The following is a 20,304-nucleotide window of genomic DNA, read 5'->3' as shown; positions in this document are numbered from 1 at the left end:
CCGCCGCCCATGGACACTCTCAATGCCAGAGGGCTCGCGAGTGCGTTGCCGGCCTTTCAGGAATCGGTACGCTCTTTCCTTGAAGGACCCTAAGTCGAATTGGTTCGGAAAAACCTCAGTGGGCAGCTGGTTCCACATAGTGGTGGTGCGCGGCAAAAACTGCCTTGAAAAACGCTCAGTTGTGGAACGGCGGACGTCGAGGTGATACGGGTGGAATTTCGTATTCTGTCTCGACGTCCGATGATGAAATTCAGCTGCAGGTATTAATCCGAACAACTCCTCTGAACACTCCATGGTAAATGCGGTAGAAGATGCAGAGTGACCCCACATCTCTACGCAACGCCAAAGGATCAAGCCGCTCGAAGAGGGATTGGTCGTCGACGATTCGAACCGCTCTGCGTTGTATACGGTCAAGTGGAAGGAGCTGGTACTGGGGAGCCCCCGCCCAGAGGTGAGAGCAGTACTCCATGTGGGGCCGAATTTGCGCTTTATATAGTTGCATGCGGTGGCCCGGAGTGAAGTACCGCCTCGCCTTGCTGAGCACACCAAGCTTTTTGGAGGCTAATTTAGCCTTTCCCTCCAAGTGACCGCGAAACTGAACGTCGTTCGATATGTCAACGCCAAGTATTCCAATGCTGGCTGTGGCTTTAAGAAGAGTGTTTTCGAAAAGAGGAGTGGCGTCAAAGGGTGTTTTTTTAGCGGAAAACGCGCAAACTTGTGTCTTCTTGGGGTTAAATTGGACTAGGTTTAGTCTGCCCCAGTCTGAGACTCCACGTAGTAGAGTTTCGACTTCAGACACAAGTTTGTTCCGGTACTCATCGACAACTGCCCGAGAAATACCTGCCCGGCCAGTGTAAAAAGTATCCCCAGTGCTGTCATCCGCATAGCAATGAATGTTGCTAAGTTGCAACATATCATTGATATGCAGAAGAAACAGGGTCGGGGATAGAACACAGCCTTGTGGGACCCCAGCGTTCACGGGTTTAAGGTCGGAACATGCTCCGTCGATGACGACCTTGATGCTCCGATCGGCCAGAAAGCTGGAGATCCAATCGCATAATTTCTCGGGTAGCCCATAGGCTGGAAGCTTCGAGAGCAGTGCTCTGTGCCACACCCGATCGAAGGCTTTCGCTATGTCCAAACTTACCGCCAGCGCCTCCCCCTTGGACTCAATTGCCTCTGCCCACCTATGTGTAAGGTATACAAGGAGGTCACCAGCCGAGCGACCACGACGAAAGCCGTACTGAGAATCGCTAATCAACTGGTGGCTCTCTAGATACCTCAAGAGCTGGCTATTAATAATGGTTTCCATTATTTTGGAGAACAAGGAGGTTATAGCTATTGGGCGATAGTTGGACGGATCAGAGCGATCGCCTTTTTTGGACTCGGATGTATCGAAGCGGTCTTCCAGCACTTCGGGACAGTGCCGAGCAAGTACAGGTACCGGAAAAGGCGCGTTAAGACCGGAGCCAACTCAGGAGCACAATTGGGGGGATACCATCCGGCCCGCTCGACTTATGAATGTCCAAGGAAGATAGTGCTTTGCGCACGGCACGTTGCTGGAATGTGATTTCCGGCATCGAAGAATCACACCGCGAAATGGTCGGTGGTGATCTCCCTCTGTCATCCAAAGTCGAGTTGGACGCGAAGAGACAGCCCAAAAGGTCGGCCTTCTCCTTCGCAGTGTGGGCCAGAGAGTCATCCTCCCTGTGCAGTGGCGGAATGGCGGGCTGACAAAAATTCCCTTGGACAGCTTTGGCGAGAGACCAGAAGGCTCGAGTCCCTGAAGGGAGTTGGGCCAATCTCTCGCCAAACTGGCAATGTGCTCTGACTTTGCCTTAGTGATTTCCCGTTTGAAGGACCTGGAGGCTGAGTTATATGCTGTTTTGAGTTCGCTGGTATTGGCATCACGAGATTTCGCCACTTCCGCCCATGCCTTAAAGCATTCTCGCTTTCGACGTGAGGCCGCCTTGCAAGAACGTTTAAACCAGGGCTGAGACTTGCCACCGATCGGCACCGCAGAAAATGGAATAAAGAGTTCCATGCCCTGCAGAACCACTTCGGCGACAGAGGCGGCGACGGAATCTGGAGCTTCCGGCGAAAAGCACATAGGCCCCCAAGGGTAGGACGCAAAGAAAGACCGCATCCCGTCCCAATCTGCTGACTTGTAGTGCCAGATACGGCGACAACCCATAAAGCGGGGCCGTGAAGGGCGCGTAGATGGCACAGTACTCCGGACCACACAATGATCTGATGAACCCAATGGCGGGTCAACAGAGACTTGATAATTCTCCGGATGTGAAGTCAGCAGAAGGTCCAACAAAGAGGGTTTATGACCATCCACATCTGGTATTCGCGTAATCGCAGGGACCATTTGTGTCAGGTCGTAGGCTAAAGCAAAGTCGTGAAAGGATCTTCCCGCGTGATCGGTGGTTTCAGAGCCGAGCCAATCGGCATGGTGGGCGTTAAAATCGCCAAGTATCACGATTTCAGCGGTAGGAACCCTTTCGAGCAGGGAATCTGCAGCCATTTGGATGTGCTCAATGAGTCGGTCAGTTTCGGTATTTCCGCTATGGGACCTATACAGGCATGCGTAGAATCGCGGATGGTCATCGCAGTCTACGCGCAGCCAGAGGTTAGATAGGTCCCTTCCTTCAAGCGTCCCGAGGCGACGAGAACAGATATCCTCTCTGACGTACACGCAAACTCCCGCCCGTGGTACAAATGAATGTTCCAATTTGTACCCCGGGTAGGAGAGGTAGGAAGTATCAGCCGGGGAGGAAATCTGAGTCTCGGTAAGAAAGAGCAAGGCCGGCTTCGCAGTCTCCAAATGGTAGTGGACTGCGTTGATATTGGAATTGAGCCCCCTAACATTCGTGAAGTCCACGGCGAGCGTTGAATTGCTCCGTTTGCCCCGAGAACGATAACTGTTTCTGTTGTTGAGCGCAGAATTGCCCCCCCCAGAATACGAAGGGCAGCCTGTGCGTCCACCACCGGGTGCTCCGTGTCCCGGTGTTGGACGCCCAGAGGGGGATTCTCCAACGCGAGCGCGTGTGGTACCCCCCTGGGGTAGATTCTCTTTTTTCTGCACCTTCATATTACATATGGGGGAGGGGGGGATGGGCTCCGGGAGTCTCTCTCACCGCACGAAACGCGAGTACAATAAGGCGAGCCTATTGCATCACTTCACGCCGGTTTTCTGAGAGACAGTGGTACTGCCCCGGTCGTGCCTGCCCATTTGGCTGAAGCCCGAAGGCAACAGCATGGCACTCCCACTAAGAATAATAAGTTCTCAGGACTCGAATTACAGTTTAAAAACAACACGGTTTTCGATACGTAATAAAAAACTGACGATCAGATATCAGCCAATTAAACTGTATGGCGGGCAAACTCGATAAGTGATTTTAAACGATTTAAATTATTGGTTTGCAGCACGATACATTTATCTTTCGCTTATGTTTACAATTATAAAACTAGGTACTACTATATGTAACAACTAGACGCTGAAGCAAGGGTAATGAATATTTCTTTACAAAATAATGTGTTAACATATATGTGTGGTAATAACATTCGTTGGTCAGGGTTTGGTTAATTTAGTTAAACCTGGAGAATTTGGGCTTGATTCCTGGCGGTGTTTCGTTTCGTAGTATTTCTACACTAATATTATAAAGACGAACCATTTGATAGTTTGTTCAAAAATATATTTTTGTATTGAATAGGCTCCAAAACTACACCCACTGACTTATTTCACAATTAAAACCCTACTTTATTCCTGGTGAACATAAGCTATAGAATATTTAAAAAAGTTAGGGTTTGGTATAAAATTACAATAGTGTAACAAGGTGTGAAAAATACAAATAAAAATTCTTAAATCGCTGCGGAATCTATTGACAATAAAGCAAAGTGATCCTACTACACTTTTAAAAAAGACTTCAATATCTACTAAAACACTGCGACCAAATTAATTAGGGTAGAACCCCAGAGCACAGCTAGTCATGTAATATATTTATCATTGCAACTTTTTGAAGTTATACTTCTTTACGCGCGTTATGAAAAATTTATGAGAGTGAAATTTAACGATACGCGCGCACCGTGACACAAAATTAACAGAATGAAGTTGCCCACGGAAGATGCTACGGCATTGGACATAATTTAAAAATAACATTCGAATTATTATAGAATTTATGTTACAAGAGAATAATAAATATTTATTTATTTAATTTTTCAAATGTAAACTGAACTTTATTGACTATAATGACTCCATTTCCAGTCTTTGATTATTTAATTGTAATTAATTATTTGCATGCAATCAAAAACTATTGTTAATAATGCCAAAGAAGTATAACTTCTTACGCGCAAGGTAGGGTGGGTGTACAGCAAGTACACGCACCCTTTTTTTAAATTATTTTTTAATGTTTAAAAAAATCCGGTTTGGTAACTCAAAAACCTTCACGTAACTGTAATCATATCTTAAATACATAGGTAAATGGATTTTAAATATCATGTCTGAAATAATTAGGAACTCTAATAAAATTCTTAAAGATGCCATATATCTGGGAGTCGAACCCAGGTAGGATGTATAAAAAGTAATGACCCTAACTATCACGACAGGATCTCGGCTCACAGATAACACTATTACAGAAAACATGACACAACGATTTGTTATGAGCTGTGGTTGCACCGAGCTATATTTACTGGAAGCGACTAGATAAAAAATTCATAAACATTTATAAGATACGGTTCTTTTATATTTATTAATTCAACAGTTTTTTAATCTTTCTTCAGTCAACTAATCAACGTCTTTCTGTTGGTTTTTTAAAACAATAGTACGAAGAACATAATGTACTGAGCACAATTTATTAATAATAATTTGTTGGTTGAAGTGTGTGTCGGAATATGTGATGTGTTTAAGTGTGTGAGTGTCCATTTTAAAGACTAATAACAATAATAAATACTTTATTCATGTCAGAAATATGGTGTGACAAAATTCATCTATCACTAGGCCCCACACTAGCCCCTGTGTTGTGGGTATCTACTTTGCAATTATTCCGTGGTACATGGTGTATGAATTATCTGTTTAATAACTGTGAGCCTTTTGACACACTAAAATTGTTTGAAAGGCATGGCAGACAGCCTTCTGTGGCTTAGACAAGACACAGATATATTTGTAAAATGACAAATTAAATATAATAATTGAATCACATCCAGGTAGATATAATCAGGGACGCGGTATACGCGTTGGTAATAATTATAGGGAAGACTTAATTGAATGTTATTGAATAAGGACCCGCCCGCCTCCACTAATGGCGGCGATATTTTATTGTATTAGTACTACTTTTCAATAAAGGATTTGTTTAAGGATTAGTTATTTTAATACTTTAAACGTTTTCGTGTTTAGTGCCTGGTGTACATGGAGCTTCCCCAAAAGTGCCGGCTTTGCATCATCTCAGAAGGTTTATAAATCTTAAACCGAATCTCTAAATACATTGAAACCGACTGGGTTATATCTAGTTCTAAACTATCACGCAATTAATACTTTTCCGCAGATAATAAATACTCCTTTGAATATTATTTGAGAAATATTGATGCTCTGGAAATGTTGTGTTGGCGAATGCTAAGGATTCCCTGGACAGCTAAGGAAACAGACATATCCATACTAAAACGGTTACAAGTAAAAAATCCTCTTTCGACACTTTTTGACCACCGCATCCTGAGTTTTTTTGGACACGTAACAAGCAGATATCCAGAAAGCCTATAAAACATCATCGTGACTGGCAGAGTGGAGGGCACCAGACCTCGAGGCAGATCCCCTCTCTCTGGACCGATGAAGTAAATGCCATTACGAGTCTTACCATCACCCTGACGCAGAGGCTAGCCGAAGACAGGGGAGAGTGGAGGAAGTTGTGCGGTGCCACTGACACAACCTTCATAAATGAAGAGTGCGACTGAAGAAGAAGATATGCTTTTCTTATTTTGTTCACAGGCTTGTCTTATGTGCGTTAGACATGGAGGAAGAAATGTAATATAACATTCTCGCATCTTCTAATTTATCTTTAACCTTCAATTCTCGATTATTTTAATACGCTACATATTCTTTAAGATTATACCGCTACTGCTAGTGGCTTGTTCCGCACACAGATGACAGGAAGACAAATTAATACGCGCGACATATGCGTTTATATTAGGGCGGATTAAAATTAAAATGAGTACACACAGGACACCGGAATACCTCACGATATGGTAGTAGTGTTTTGTTTTCAACGGACGAGTAAAGACAAAAAAGTATATAAGAGAACAATGCTTCGTCGTGAGATCGAGATACAGATCTGCATCTTCTTCCGCATTTACCGTGGAAAGTGTTCAGAGGAGTTGTTCGGATGAATAACTTCATCATCGTCGACGTCCATACGAAATTCCACCCGTTGATATTCCACAACTGACTAAAGGCAGTTTTGCCGCGCACTAACACTATGTGGAACCAGCAGCCCACAGAAGTATCTCCGAACCAATTCGACTTAGGGTCCTTCAAGAAAAGAGCGTACCAATTCCGAAAAAAGCCGGCAACGCACTCGCGAGCCCACTGGCATTGAGAGTGCCGATGGGCGGCGGCATTACTAACCTCTAAAATTTCTCACTAAGTGAAGGTAATAACTTTGAGAAAAAAAGTATCTTTGAACCGAAGACAATGTTTTCTTTATAAAATCAAAAGTCCAGCAAATTATTGTCAAAATGAGATTCAAGTTAACGTCTCGGTTAATTTAACCAGCTACAGTTACAATAATGCGTGTTTGTTTCTCATGAGACCACAATCACCGTAATCAAAGCATGAGTGACAGTCATTATTAGTTTTCACAACAGCATTAAGTATAATCAAGAACACTTTATTTTGTGGTTGGGAATATAGCTTTAAAATGAATTATTAATATCAGCAACTGTTTTGTTAGGTTTAGAAATACAAAGCAGGGAAATAGATTTTAAATAAACTGTAAATTTATAAAATATTGATGAGAAAATAGGCTTAAGCTCCTGTGATACCAGGAGGTTCATCAGAACTTTGGTATATTCCATATTTTTGAACGGATCAGAGTCCTGGTCAATTCGTGCAGCGGACTGACGAAAGATAAAAGCATTCGAGATGTGGTGTTGGAGGAGAATGTTGTGTATACCATGGACTGCAAAAAGAACCAAAAAGTTAATTCTCAACCAGCTAAAGATCACCACCAGACTGCCAACTATCATTTACAAACAGGTGCTTAGCTACTTTGGTCATAGAGCACCGGATAGTCTCGACAAACTGGTAATGGTAGGGAAGTGATGGTAGGAGAAGTTGGGGTCTATCACCTACCCATTGGTCTGACCAAATAAAGACTACCTACAATGGGTCTCAATGCCCTAAGACAAGCTAAGGATATAGTGGTGTGGAGGCAGCAAGTCGACGTATCGGTTGGGGCTTTTCAAGACAAGCAAGACCTTCAGTAATGAAGACGAAGAAGAGAAAGATTTGATTTGTTAGTTGTAATAAATAAAGTACTAAACCAATTTTGAAACCTTCTTTTACCAGTATAATACTCTTAAGAGATATAGGAGTGAAGTGTTAATAAGTGTTGCAAATATTTATTTGAGAGTCTGTCTCACTTTATTTGTTTGAACGCTCCGGATCTAAGGCGGGTGAAACCGCAGCGCATCGCTCGTCAATAATAAAATAACTGCAACGGTTACAATTTTTATTATATTCAAAAATATGTTCATCTCGCTACACCATGTTTAACACGAATTTTATTTCGTACTTACCATAATACAGCAGCTTATTTACAGCGTCATTGGAGCATTGCATACAAAAATAAACGACACGCTTCCAAACGAAAGTGTCAAATAACACAAAAATTTATCGTAAAACTCGGCGGCTTCAGACAGATTTGTCACGCGATAAAGTCGCGATAAATTGCTGCGATAGTCTGTGAAGCCCTTTTTGCTGGAACGTCACACGTCATTATAGTGAATGACGTCTTGTGTCATTGTTAAAATTTTTATTAAAGAACATAACGCATAGATGTACGCTTTACAATGGCCTAACCTACAAATACGTACTTAGAGGAAGTATGTACTACTAGACATAATGGACAATAATATTAATTAATAATTAATAAATCGAGCAAACTTCTACCGCATTTATCATGGAGAGATTCGGACGACTTATTCGGATTAATACCTGCAGCAGAGTTACATCATCGGACATCAATTGACAGAATATGAACTTCCGCCCGTATCACCTCGATGTCCGTCGTTCCACAAGTCAGCGCTTTTTTTGCCGCCCACACAATGTGGAACCAGCTGCCCATAGAAAAATTTCCGAACCAATTAGATTAGAACGAATTAATTGAAACAAGCATTCATCGTTTCAAACACTTTTGTGTACTATTCAACTAATTTTTTTTAAATTTATAAACAAAGGGATTGAAATTACACATAATTGTATTCAAGATTTTAATAACTAATTAACCTACAAAGTCTGTAATTTCATATTAAAGCCCAAAAACTTCCCCATTCGGGTTTAAATTTCACCCTATATTTAGTTTAATCTATACAAAAATGTGAATATACGGTAGACACAATAATTTGATAGCCTGGTTATGTTTATTGTGCATTTATAAAAAGTCACCGTAAAAGCCTCTTATAAAACCAATAATCTACTCTGTAAACATCCAGTATGTGTCCAGAGTGTCCAGTCTACTAATGTGTGTGTATCAATGTAGCAAGTATGAGAAGACGTTTTCCACGTACTTCACAAAACATTTTCATTTACGAACTAGCGCACTGTGGAATCTACTCCTGGTGAGTGACTTACCTGGGAGATACAAACACCAACTGTTTCAAAAAAAGAGCCCACTCCTCCCTCAAAAGCCGGCAACGCGCCCACTAAAATGGGAGTCCTGTAGGCTCGTTTTCCCCCCTATATTATAAAAGGGCTGTCCTAACAAGCCGTGATTATTTCTTTGAAAACCGACGCCGAAAGTTTTGAAAAGTATCACCAAGGAAGGCGACACATGAAGCATTTGAAGAACAATACAAAAAGAACTTATGGACTAAATTATTATTTAGGATAAAAAACTATACAAGTTTAATTCAAGATTCAATAAAAGACGTTATTTATAACACATTACAATTGATTTCTCTCAGAACATTAACTAATTTGCAGAAATATCTTGCAATACAATAATTCAAATATCAACACCAATAAATCTCTCTCCGTATAATTTATTTTATTTCCAAGCCAAGTTAGGAAACGCTAATAAAATGTAATAAAACTGAATTATTGATACTTGCCTTTCCAGTATGCTTAACAAATTGAGATGATCTTAATTTTTAATTGTTTGCCTTTATATTTACGATGCGTTATAAACATTTGGTGTATAACCAAACCTAGGGCAACATAAATATACATTGGGTACACAAACAAAATATGTTTGAAAATTTAAGTAAAATATATAATTATTATTATTAAAGCTTTATTAATCCATACAACAATTGGTTAGTTTACATTCATTGATATTATTATTAGTAAGTATGAATTTTAAACAAAAGTTCGATTTATCTTTTATCTTTTAGTGGTCGAGTTTTTGTATGGCCCCTTTAAGGGTAAATGCCTTCTCCATATTTTTCCATTTCTCTTTGTCTTGAGCAACATTCATCTAGTTTTCCCCCTCTAGTTCTATAATGTCATCTGTCCATCTTTTCCTATGTCGTCCTATACATCTCTTTCCAGTAGGTCCAGTCCAGTCCAATAAAGATATATTATATATTAAAGATAGGGACTATAATTCATTCAACACATGAAATATTTAACACTAGGTACCCTTTTTCGCATCTTAAAGAGAGAAACACAAAGCCTGTAGTAGAAACATTTCCTATCAAGATCAAGAGTCCGTTAACCGCAGTGAAATCCGCTGAAGTGGATTTAGGATTATCTTTACGCGTAAGCATGAAACAGCTTACAGCTTTGCTGGGTAACCATTAATTATATTACATACTCGGTGCTACAGATTTAAATAACCAAGTTGATAAAGTATCTTTATAGGCACGTTTGTGCTAAACCCGTCAACGTAATAATAAATTGTATAAAGGTTTTCATAATGAATTCATAATCAAATTTGTTTGTTTATTTATTTAGAAAACCTTACAACTCACTTCACTATAGTAAAAAATTAAATTTTAAATCAAAAAGTTTACAGTTACAATAATATATATAGAGAGATGATGTGTGTGCGTGTAACTAAAGCATGTGTGTTAAAATCGGCTTGATTTGGTGACATTAAATGTCTGATAGTGTAAAGACATTTTTTTATAGAGATGCGAGAGGAATCTAGTATTAAATAATAAATATTTAGTGTAGTTACGAAATATAGGAACTGAGAGCTGTGGGGGATTTCTTGTCATTAATGGAGAAGTTTTAAAGGTTATATAGCGCAGCAATTGACGACATTTTGATTTGTTTATCTTACAGCTAACATACAATGCCAAAACAGATTATATTGGTAAACAAAACATATGAAACAGAAAACATAAGTAAATAGACAAGAAAAAAGCAACATAACATTAAACAAACGACGATGATTACTTAATATTTTAAAGAAAAAACTAAATTGTTACCGCTAAACAAAGTCAAAGTCTTCCCGCCTCTTCAAATATCCTCTTTGGTGAGGTGGAAAATATCAATATCCTCATAATTCGTGTCATAGTTAGCTAAAACCTGAAACAATGGCCAATTATGCAGGTAATTCGTGTTCGTACGTGAAAAAACTGTGAGCATTTGGCGCATATGGCGGAGAGATTCTTAGAGCAATTAAATAAATTTGATATTTTTATCATACTGTTTATCTCTATGTATAGCGAATTAAACGGCAAATACCTTAATTCATCTGATTGAGATCCGTCATTCGTGACGAGAAGCACATGTCAAGCCTAAGGGAAAGTCTATAAAAGTTGTTGCACGGGCCTTTGATCGCGCCGTCAGTTCTCGCATCAAAGCGATGCTCCTGCGCCGATTGATCAATACCAAACAGATACAATGTCGATTTATAACATGAATGCATTTTCTCATAAATTGCATTTGACATCTGTATCTACCGTACCACAGTGTACCAGTTAACAGAATAATAAAGAGATTTCTTTCTTAAAAAAGAATGGATACAATAAAGAAGACATAATTAAGAAGAACAACTAAGGTCTTCTACCTTAGAGTTGTAACAATAAAAAAAACTTAAGTGAAAATAGGCGTGACACATGGCAGGAAGTATAGAAAAGTGAAACAAAAAAGTACTATACTGGTGCACAAGGTACAATAAACGTAAAAGAGGAAGACAATTATTTAGAAGGTGGATGGACTAAATTAAGGAAACAGCAGGTGGTACATGGCATAGAGTGGCACAGTGTAGACAGGAATGGTGGGATTTGGAGGAGGCCTTTGCTAAAAAAGGGAACACAGATACCTAAAAAGAATGAGATAGAAATATAAATGTGTTTAAGTGTAAAAGTAACTGAAGTAAAAGGCTATCATTACATTACACATACATACTTACAAACATTGTGTAAAACAAAAAACTTGGCGATTAAAAGAGTGGCTGAAATTTTATTGCCAGTTCTTCTCTTCCGTTCTACGCCCTTGATTTGAGAACTGGCAGTAAATGTAAAATTAGAAAAATTTCATATTTATTTATTTTTTGATGTTCATAAGTGTACAGATTGTTACCTATATGAATAAATGAAAGAGGTGAATAGTTAAACAGTTACACGCATGGTCTCCGTGACTCATTCGCAAGGAAGAATATAGTGTGCTGTCACATTAAATTTCTTCAATTCGATAATAAATCGAGACGACACAGAGATTAAAGATAAAAATAAAATGCGAGATAATTTATAAAGGATAATGCATCGCAACGGGTTTTAAGCCTGCATTAAGGTGTATGAAAAAGCGAATAATACCCACGTCGAATTAATCAAAATGAAAAATTGATATTTTAACACGAAGGTTTTTTATTAGGCTTTACAATCGAACGTCATCAATCATGAAAACTGTCAACTGTCATCGAAATTTGCGCGCGAATGTCTTGTCAGCTGCGCGGGAATCGTGCAATTAAAATTAATTCCATTAAGTGAAGTAGTGTCGTTAAATTGTGGTTAATTAATTGGAAAATTGATAAATGCGAATCGAAGTTACAGTTAACAATATCGATAAATTTGAACATTGTATACAAATGTTGAAAGTTAGTTCCTGCGCTTGAAGACAAATATGCAGTTAATGTTTAACTAGTGGATAATGGTTAGGTCGGTATCTCAAAGATAAAGTTATTTAATTGAATACACCTAAGTTTTGTAGATTGGTCCACGAGCTAGCCCTTAAATCGGCTGCTAAGATTTGAATTCTGCAATACCTATCTCTGTTTAGGGAAGTAGGGAAGTATGATGAGTCTGGTACCTGTCTCATATATATTTTATGTTCTAATATAATTGATATATATGTGTAACAATGATGACGTCATATTTTCTTTTATCTTTAAGCATACGTGTTGTTTTGGGACTTATATATACTATACATAAATAAATATCGTTAACGTTTGTGTTTAAGTCATGATATCTATAACAACTGTTAATCGAACAATAATATCTGTTAATGCACAGCCGAAATTTGAACGTACGATTGGGAATTATTTAATTCCTACTTTTTAATAATCATAATAATTTATTTGCAAGAATATGGCACAAAAATATTAGGATGGTACAATCTAATCGCACATTCTGCCGCACATTTTTAAATCATATATTTTAAGAAAAATCAACAGAAACGTAAGTAATGATTGAGCTACGTAATTGACTTTGTTTTCTCTAGTTCAACAATTTAGTTAAAAACTTTGCGTCGATCAACTACAATTCACTTACACATTCACAAAATGCCTCGTTTTTGTGCGTCTGGTGACTTCGAAATTAACTTGTGTCCACATTTAGCCTGTTTACGTTATACTAGTTTATTAGGGTTGGGTGTTAAATACCACCTCACGTTTTTGACGATACTAATTATCTAGGAGTGTCCGGGGGACCTTCATTGGAACACCTCCAAGTGAGTTTTGCTCCGGAAACGCGTCTTAATATTTTTATAAAAAAATTAAAGTTTTGTGTAATGTATTAAAATTTGTAAACAATCCGCCATTTTCTACTTTTCTATTGGTTATAAGTGATGTGACGTTCACTTAAAAAAATCGTGTTTTTAATTTATCGATTGTTAATAATCGTTTTATTTATTTATCGATTATTTCCTCATTTTTGAAATTTAAAGTTATAGAATTTTAGGGATGTTTGCTTGAGGGTTGACTCGTTCAGAATTACTTGGTCGATGTTAAAATAAAACTCCCTAATTACTTGTAGAGAAGAGGTGAAGATGTAATAGTGAATGAATGAATGATATTTATTTACAAAACTGTGTACAATTATACTTAAAAGTTATCCTACACTTACAACTAATATTGACATGTGGTGCCAAGATGCGGAGCGTTGATTGGTTGCGCAGGTACCAGAGTAGGCGATAAAAATGCGGCGCGGCAAAAAGTTGGCCTTTTTCTGCACGCAGCCGCCGAAGCGTACGAACGTGTTCATCTCAGAACACTTCGGTATCGTAGCCTTACGATAACGCTAAAACTGTCCTTTTCAGGACAAATTATCGTATCACGACTAAACGTCTAACAACTGTCCTTTTCAGGACATATTATTCTTGTTTCACGACGAAAACGTTTGACAACTGCCCTTGTCAGGGCAAATTACCGTGTCTTACGACACGATGAAACTGTTCTTTTCAGAACACACGACCGTATCTATTCTGATATGTTCTTCTCAGAACACATCACTGTTTCAATACGACACGTTAATCAATCACCTACAGAATAATCAACATTGAAATTAACCTAATTTCGTGTTGATAGATTATAGGGTTCCGAAATTTTTTGAAATTATCGATACCTACTCGTCTGTATTTTCTAATTAGTACTTGTATTTCATTGTTTGCAACTTTCTATATTATTTAATTTTTACTAGAATAAAGTGTTTACTTTAATATCCAAAAAGTACCCAAAACCGAATCAGAGCAACCCACTATCCACGTGGTCTTGTCTGTCTTACCCCTAGAGTGTATATAAATAATCGGAGGCGCGGAGGAAGAGCAGCCCCCACCCGCTGTAACAAAGCACAGGCATTATGAAAGCTGTAGCGGCTGAGGCTGGTCGCCGAAGGCGACCAAAAAGCCGAGGTTGCGGAGGCTTGAATAAAATGCCTGTGCTTTGGTACGCAAGGGTGGAGGGGCTGCATTTCCCGTAGCGCCGGAGCTGTCCACAAAAACAAATATTATTTAGATTGGTTAGGTTAGAGTTAGTATATGAATATTTGGTCGCCGAAGGCGACCAGGACGCCGAGAAGCCGAAGCTTGAATAAACAATTACTATTTAGATCGGAGCTGTCCACAAAAACAAATATTATTTAGATTGGTTAGGTTAGAGTTAGTATATGAATATTTGGTCGCCGAAGGCGACCAGGACGCCGAGAAGCCGAGGCTTGAATAAACAATTACTATTTAGATCGGAGCTGTCCACAAAAAAAAATATTATTTAGATTGGTTAGGTTAGAGTTAGTATATGAATATTTGGTCGCCGAAGGCGACCAGGACGCCGAGAAGCCGAGGCTTGAATAAACAATTACTATTTAGATCGGAGCTGTCCACAAAAACAAATATTATTTAGATTGGTTAGGTTAGAGTTAGTATATGAATATTTGGTCGCCGAAGGCGACCAGGACGCCGAGAAGCCGAGGCTTGAATAAACAATTACTATTTAGATCGGAGCTGTCCACAAAAACAAATATTATTTAGATTGGTTAGGTTAGAGTTAGTATATGAATATTTGGTCGCCGAATTTTCAATTATTTTTAATATTAAAATCGAATACAAAAATCGATTTTCTCTTTAAAAAAAATCGATTATTTTTCACATCCCTATTAATTTTATAAACTTAATCGGCCATTTTGAATGTGGTTTATGCTAGACTAGCGGTAATTAGTTTTACAGTGCAAAGTTTACTTTATAAATCCGTTTCTTTTTTATTTTCACGTGAAAGTGCGTTATTTTATTTGCATTTTTTTGAAACTTGGCTTTACATACATAATCAACACTGATTTCTCGCGATCATTTTCAGATTTATAGTGATGGCGTCTACAAGTTTTACTCGTGAAAATGATTTTGAGGACGATGGGTCCGTTGTGAATCGTGACTTGAATAGTGAGGAAGTGATCACATTTTCCGGAGCAAAACTCACTTGGAGGTGTTCCAATGAAGGTCCTCCGAGACTCCTAAATAATTAGTATCGTCAAAAAAGTGCGATGGTATTCAAAACTGTTACCCTTTGTTTTATTGAATCTTGAGTAAACACTTTCTCATTAGGTTTTTTATTATTAAAATTTAAAATAGTTTAATCTCAAAGCCCGACTAGAGAAGCACATTGTGACATATCAATTGTTATATTCGCTGACATGTGGATTAATTATTCAATTCGCAAGTTTAGTCATATAAAGCTATTTAAGAAACGATTTATATGAATTTTGTTTTTAAATGAACATTTATTTCCAATACACAAATATACAGTATATATACAATATAGGTATCGCAATACAGCGAGGAATGCCAGCATTAAAGGTACACTGCCACAGCGACGAAACTTTTTAACTTTGTTTTAATTTTCTATTTATACATAAACAATAAACATGTTTAAATATTAAACATTTAAATTACAATAATAATAATTAAACAATTATTATTATTGTTTTGAAATACTTTATAATATCTTCATTTAATTTAATGCTGAACTTATGATGATGTTACACCTACTTCGCATTCAGAAAGTAATAAACTTATTTTTATTATATCTATGTAGACGATGTCATATGATCAGTTATGTTTCGGAACTATAGTCCGTTCCGTTAAATTGCAAAGTGTAAAATCGATTAACCGACTGTGTCTAAATATTTATGTATTTCTCGCGGGAACTTCTCTTACAGTCGATTCTCTAGACGATAAATCCATCGGCGTGTGGATTGTGCTGTGTCACTGTCGCCGAGTCAATTCATTTTATAAACATTGATTTGTGTATACGAAATATATTACTTATAAAAAAACTCTTTCAAATGCGATAAACACGATTTTTTTAACTATAAACAATCAAGTTACCAGTCTTCAGGACATAGTTTGACAAATGCGACAGACATCATATTAGGTTATCCAATTAGGCAATTTGTATATTATGTGTGAATGACGCTATGGCATCCATGCCAGCACATCGGCAGCAGAAGTCAATTTAAGATAATTTATGCGCATTTAGTACTTGGTATGTGTAGTCTAATTTATATATTTCTAAGTATAGATACAAAGGAAAAAAATATCTCTTAGAGGAAGGAGAAAAGAGGTTTTTCAAGTAATATACAGTTCAACACGCTTTGTGTTTATCTTTCTTTTACATGAACACGGACCGCGTACTACGAATTCCAGGCAATATTATTCAAGTTATTGACGACTTTACGGAACTGTATTTGAACAGCGGTCCGTGAAAAAATAAAAACGTATTTTTTCGATTTTTTTCATACAATGGATTCATAGCGGATCTACAAACACAATTTATTTATTTAAAAATAAATGTATCTTAAACAACAAAAGCTTACGAATTATGGAAGATTTAAAATAAATTACTCTCCAGTTTTGAATGTTTTAAGAAGCCTTCACGAAGAAATTTTAAAATAAACACTTCCAAAGATTAATTAATAAAGTTTTATGCATGTTCTGGTGATTAGGGGAACATCGTAAAATTACACAATGATTTAAGATTTCACTCAATAAACATTTATTTGTATTCACACATTTTTGTCAAGCGGCCAACTCTGTCGGGAAGCATTTAACTTACTCAAATAAATGCTTGTTGACAGTTTATTACCATTGAGTGTTACCTGGAAGTAAGTTTCCCGAAATAATGTTCATAGTACAATATGTGGGTGTTTTTTTAAGGTTTCCATTTAATTATGCATTATGCACATACAAGCCAAGTCTTACTTTTATAAATACTAGCTACATTTTAGCCAGTTTTACAACTTACATACCTTACATAACATATACATGCGTATTTAAACATAAATAATAGTATGCGAAAAGATATTCACAATTGTTCCATTTGCCTCGTACGAACACGAATTATCTGCGTAATTCGCCAATGTTTCGGCTTTTAGCTTACCGACTACAATACAATTTATGAAGATGTAGAAGAAATTTTCCACCCTTTAGGGTGTGAGGAAATATTTTTTCTATAAAATATTAGTAATCGTTTGATTTATGTTTAATTCGTTTTCTTTTTTTTATCTATCAATATACTTATTTCACTTATGTTTTCTGTTTCGTATATTAACAATGTAATCTGTTTTGGTTTTGTACTTTATCTGAGTGTTTTCTTTTATAATATGTGTGTAGCTGTAAAATTACTTATTAATAAATAAAAAAATAGGATGTAGGCGCGAATTATTTTAGTTGCATCTGTTTATTTTCAAAATTTTGTGTTTAAATTTATCGAAATTCAAACTTAAGACAAAGTACCATTATTTTCAAGACAATATAACAGTTTAACAATTTGACAGTTTGTAATGAACAAAGACATATTCATAGTCTTAGTGGACAGGTAAACAATTGCTCAGTAACAGACGATACTCGGTGGCTCTGTTCTCTGTGGTTCTATCTGCGTATTTCGTAACTGACAATGTACAAAGACTAATATAGAATGGGAAAAAGCTTGAAACCGTTATGAATAATATCGTACGCATATTTTCGGTAACGTGTATAAATACTTCGTAATAGGTGTAAAAACAAAACGATTCGGCACAGTGAGTGAAGCGACACCTGTCAAAACACGACGGATAGGGTTTGGTGCAAGATGTGAGCTTTTTCAAGAAGACTAAACTTATTTTTGTAGTTTTAGTTTTGAATAGATTTATTTTATTTATATCATCACGCTTTTTTTCAGTGTAGGCAGAGACCACGGATCTCCACTTGTTGCGGTCCTGATATTCAACATGAATGCTCGTCGTTTACGGGTACTTTTAACTTGTCCCTTCTCTCCTTCTGGATTCGGTTCATGTATTTCCGACAAGGCCTACCCAACGCGACTTCATCAGCCACGATTGCCACACCACCTAAGCATTCCCTTTTGTATTCTTACGTATCTAACATAATTAATTAAGATTTAATATGTTTAATTTTAAGTCTTTACATTTATGTAAAACAGAATTTTAGTCATGTCAAATATTTAGAATTGTCTGGAAGAGATAAGATAATGTTAGATATTAATTATTTTAACTACAAAAATATAAGAATGTTTTATAATGTCCGGCAAAAATATAGTCAACAGCACAGTTTTCAGCCGTATCTTTTAAAGACTTATCAAGTCAACAATTCAGACTTTTAAGACGATAATTCTAAGGTAAACGCCTATGCACTGGCCATTGAGTAAATAGACAAGAGTGTGTCTGTATGTTTGTCACGAGCGCGGAAGTGGCCCCGCATAGACGTGTAAATTATCGTTACCGTTAATTCTTCATTTGAATTGCCTTTTATTCCGTTTATCGCCAATTTATTAGCATTGTAACAACTAAACATGTTTAAGACTGTTCAAGTAGCCAGCAGATCTGGCGAGGCAAGTGGACCTGGATAGGCCAGGCAAAGAGAGCCGGTAAGACTTGGAGCGAGTTGAATGCAAAGCTTAAGAACGAACGCGATTGATACTGTGGAGGTCCTCTGTGCCAGGGGTCATAGGAAACACACACAAGTTAATTATAAGACAGGTAAAAAAGTGACGTGTGGCGTTGTAACTTTTGCGTGACTGTAAGCTTTTACAGTTAGCTTTGACACTTTGTTATCAACGCATCTTGAGTTTGTTTGGACATGTAACACGCAGTCCATAAAATTTAGAAAAACCTAAAGTGACTGCAGAGTGAAGAGCCACAGACCTCGAAGCCGAAGACAGAGTGGTGGAGGTTGTGTATCGCCATAATACGACCTTCAGAAATGAAGAGCGCGACTGAAGCAGTAAGCTTTTAGCTGCTGTTGTATGAAGAAGCAGTTATAAAATATTAATTGCTTGGTTTCGTTAAAATAAATTGTATCGTCTTTCTAGATTATTTTAAATTAATATCATAAACAAATATAGAATCATCAAAGTTCTCGCTAAGAAATACTAGAAATTCTGTATGTAAATCTTTAAGGCAGAAAATATTTGTATAATAACGTAGCAAGCTCCAAGAGTGCACAAAGAACATCAAGAAATCACAGCAAAGCCATTGAAAGCTCAAGGTCGCCACAATCAGGACGCAGACGAACAATTATTCCATACAATTACGAGGAGTACGACTCGCTCCGTCTCGTTCCCAACAATGGGTTATTAGTGTTTTTGCCAATACTATAATAACGGATTGCGATCATTACCGACTCTGCCAGCCGGAACATCATTGTACTGACATCAAAATAACTGAGTACGGAGTATTTTTAATTTCAACCCAAAGTTGTCCTTACTAAAACTTTTTTTGCGTAAAAATGTTATATGTAAGAACGTGTATTTTATATCAAGCTGTTATTTGGTGTAGTTACAATAAAATAGTATTTTTTCATTATCAATACCAGAGGGATCGCGAGTGCGTTGACGGCCTTTTAAGTATTGGTGTGATCTTTTCTTCTCTTAGGGTCCCCTAAGTCGAATTGGTTCAGTAGTTCCAGACTTAGTGTCCGGTTTCAGTGCGTAGTTGCACATAGTGGTGGTGCGCGGGAAAAATTGCATTAAATAACACTCAGAACAATTCCTCTAAACATTCTCTCATTTATGGTAAATGCGGTAGATAGCAAGGATCAAGCAGGTTGGACAGAAATTGTCGCCTTCGATTCGAACCGCTCTTCGTTGAAGCGAAGTGGAAGCTTGTACTGGGAAGCACCCGCCCAGAGGTGAGAACAGTACTCCATGTCGAGCCGAATTTGAGCTTTATACATTGGCAAGCGATTGTCGTCTTCACTAAATTGTTCAATTTAAAATTCACTTCGTATGTATGATTACTAGAATACAATATGCTATTAAAAATAAAACCGAAAAGTTCGCGAAATTTTCCTAAGCATCAAATTTAAGCTTTAACCAAATGCTTTGTTTGCTGTCTGTACAGAGGTGCGCCCGAGTCGAATCCATGTCATTACATACGTCA

General features: G+C 37.5%; 1 protein-coding gene and 1 long non-coding RNA gene across 3 annotated transcripts in view; one reads left to right on the top strand and one right to left on the bottom strand.

Moving 5' to 3' along the window:
* Positions 1 to 20,304, bottom strand: part of LOC125057171 (netrin-B-like) — a 131,529-nt gene that overhangs the window by 55,738 nt on the left and 55,487 nt on the right. The gene's annotated exons all lie outside the window — the stretch shown is intronic.
* LOC125057174 lies at positions 14,963 to 15,432 on the top strand. Its single transcript, XR_007118176.1, has 2 exons — positions 14,963 to 15,148; positions 15,228 to 15,432. It is a non-coding gene; the product is annotated as an uncharacterized LOC125057174 (long non-coding RNA).

This window comes from Pieris napi, chromosome 16, assembly GCF_905475465.1.
Source record: "Pieris napi chromosome 16, ilPieNapi1.2, whole genome shotgun sequence".
Lineage (NCBI taxonomy): Eukaryota > Metazoa > Arthropoda > Insecta > Lepidoptera > Pieridae > Pieris > Pieris napi.
The sequence above is the reverse complement of the archived record's forward strand: the minus strand, read 5'-3'. Positions and strand labels throughout refer to the sequence as shown.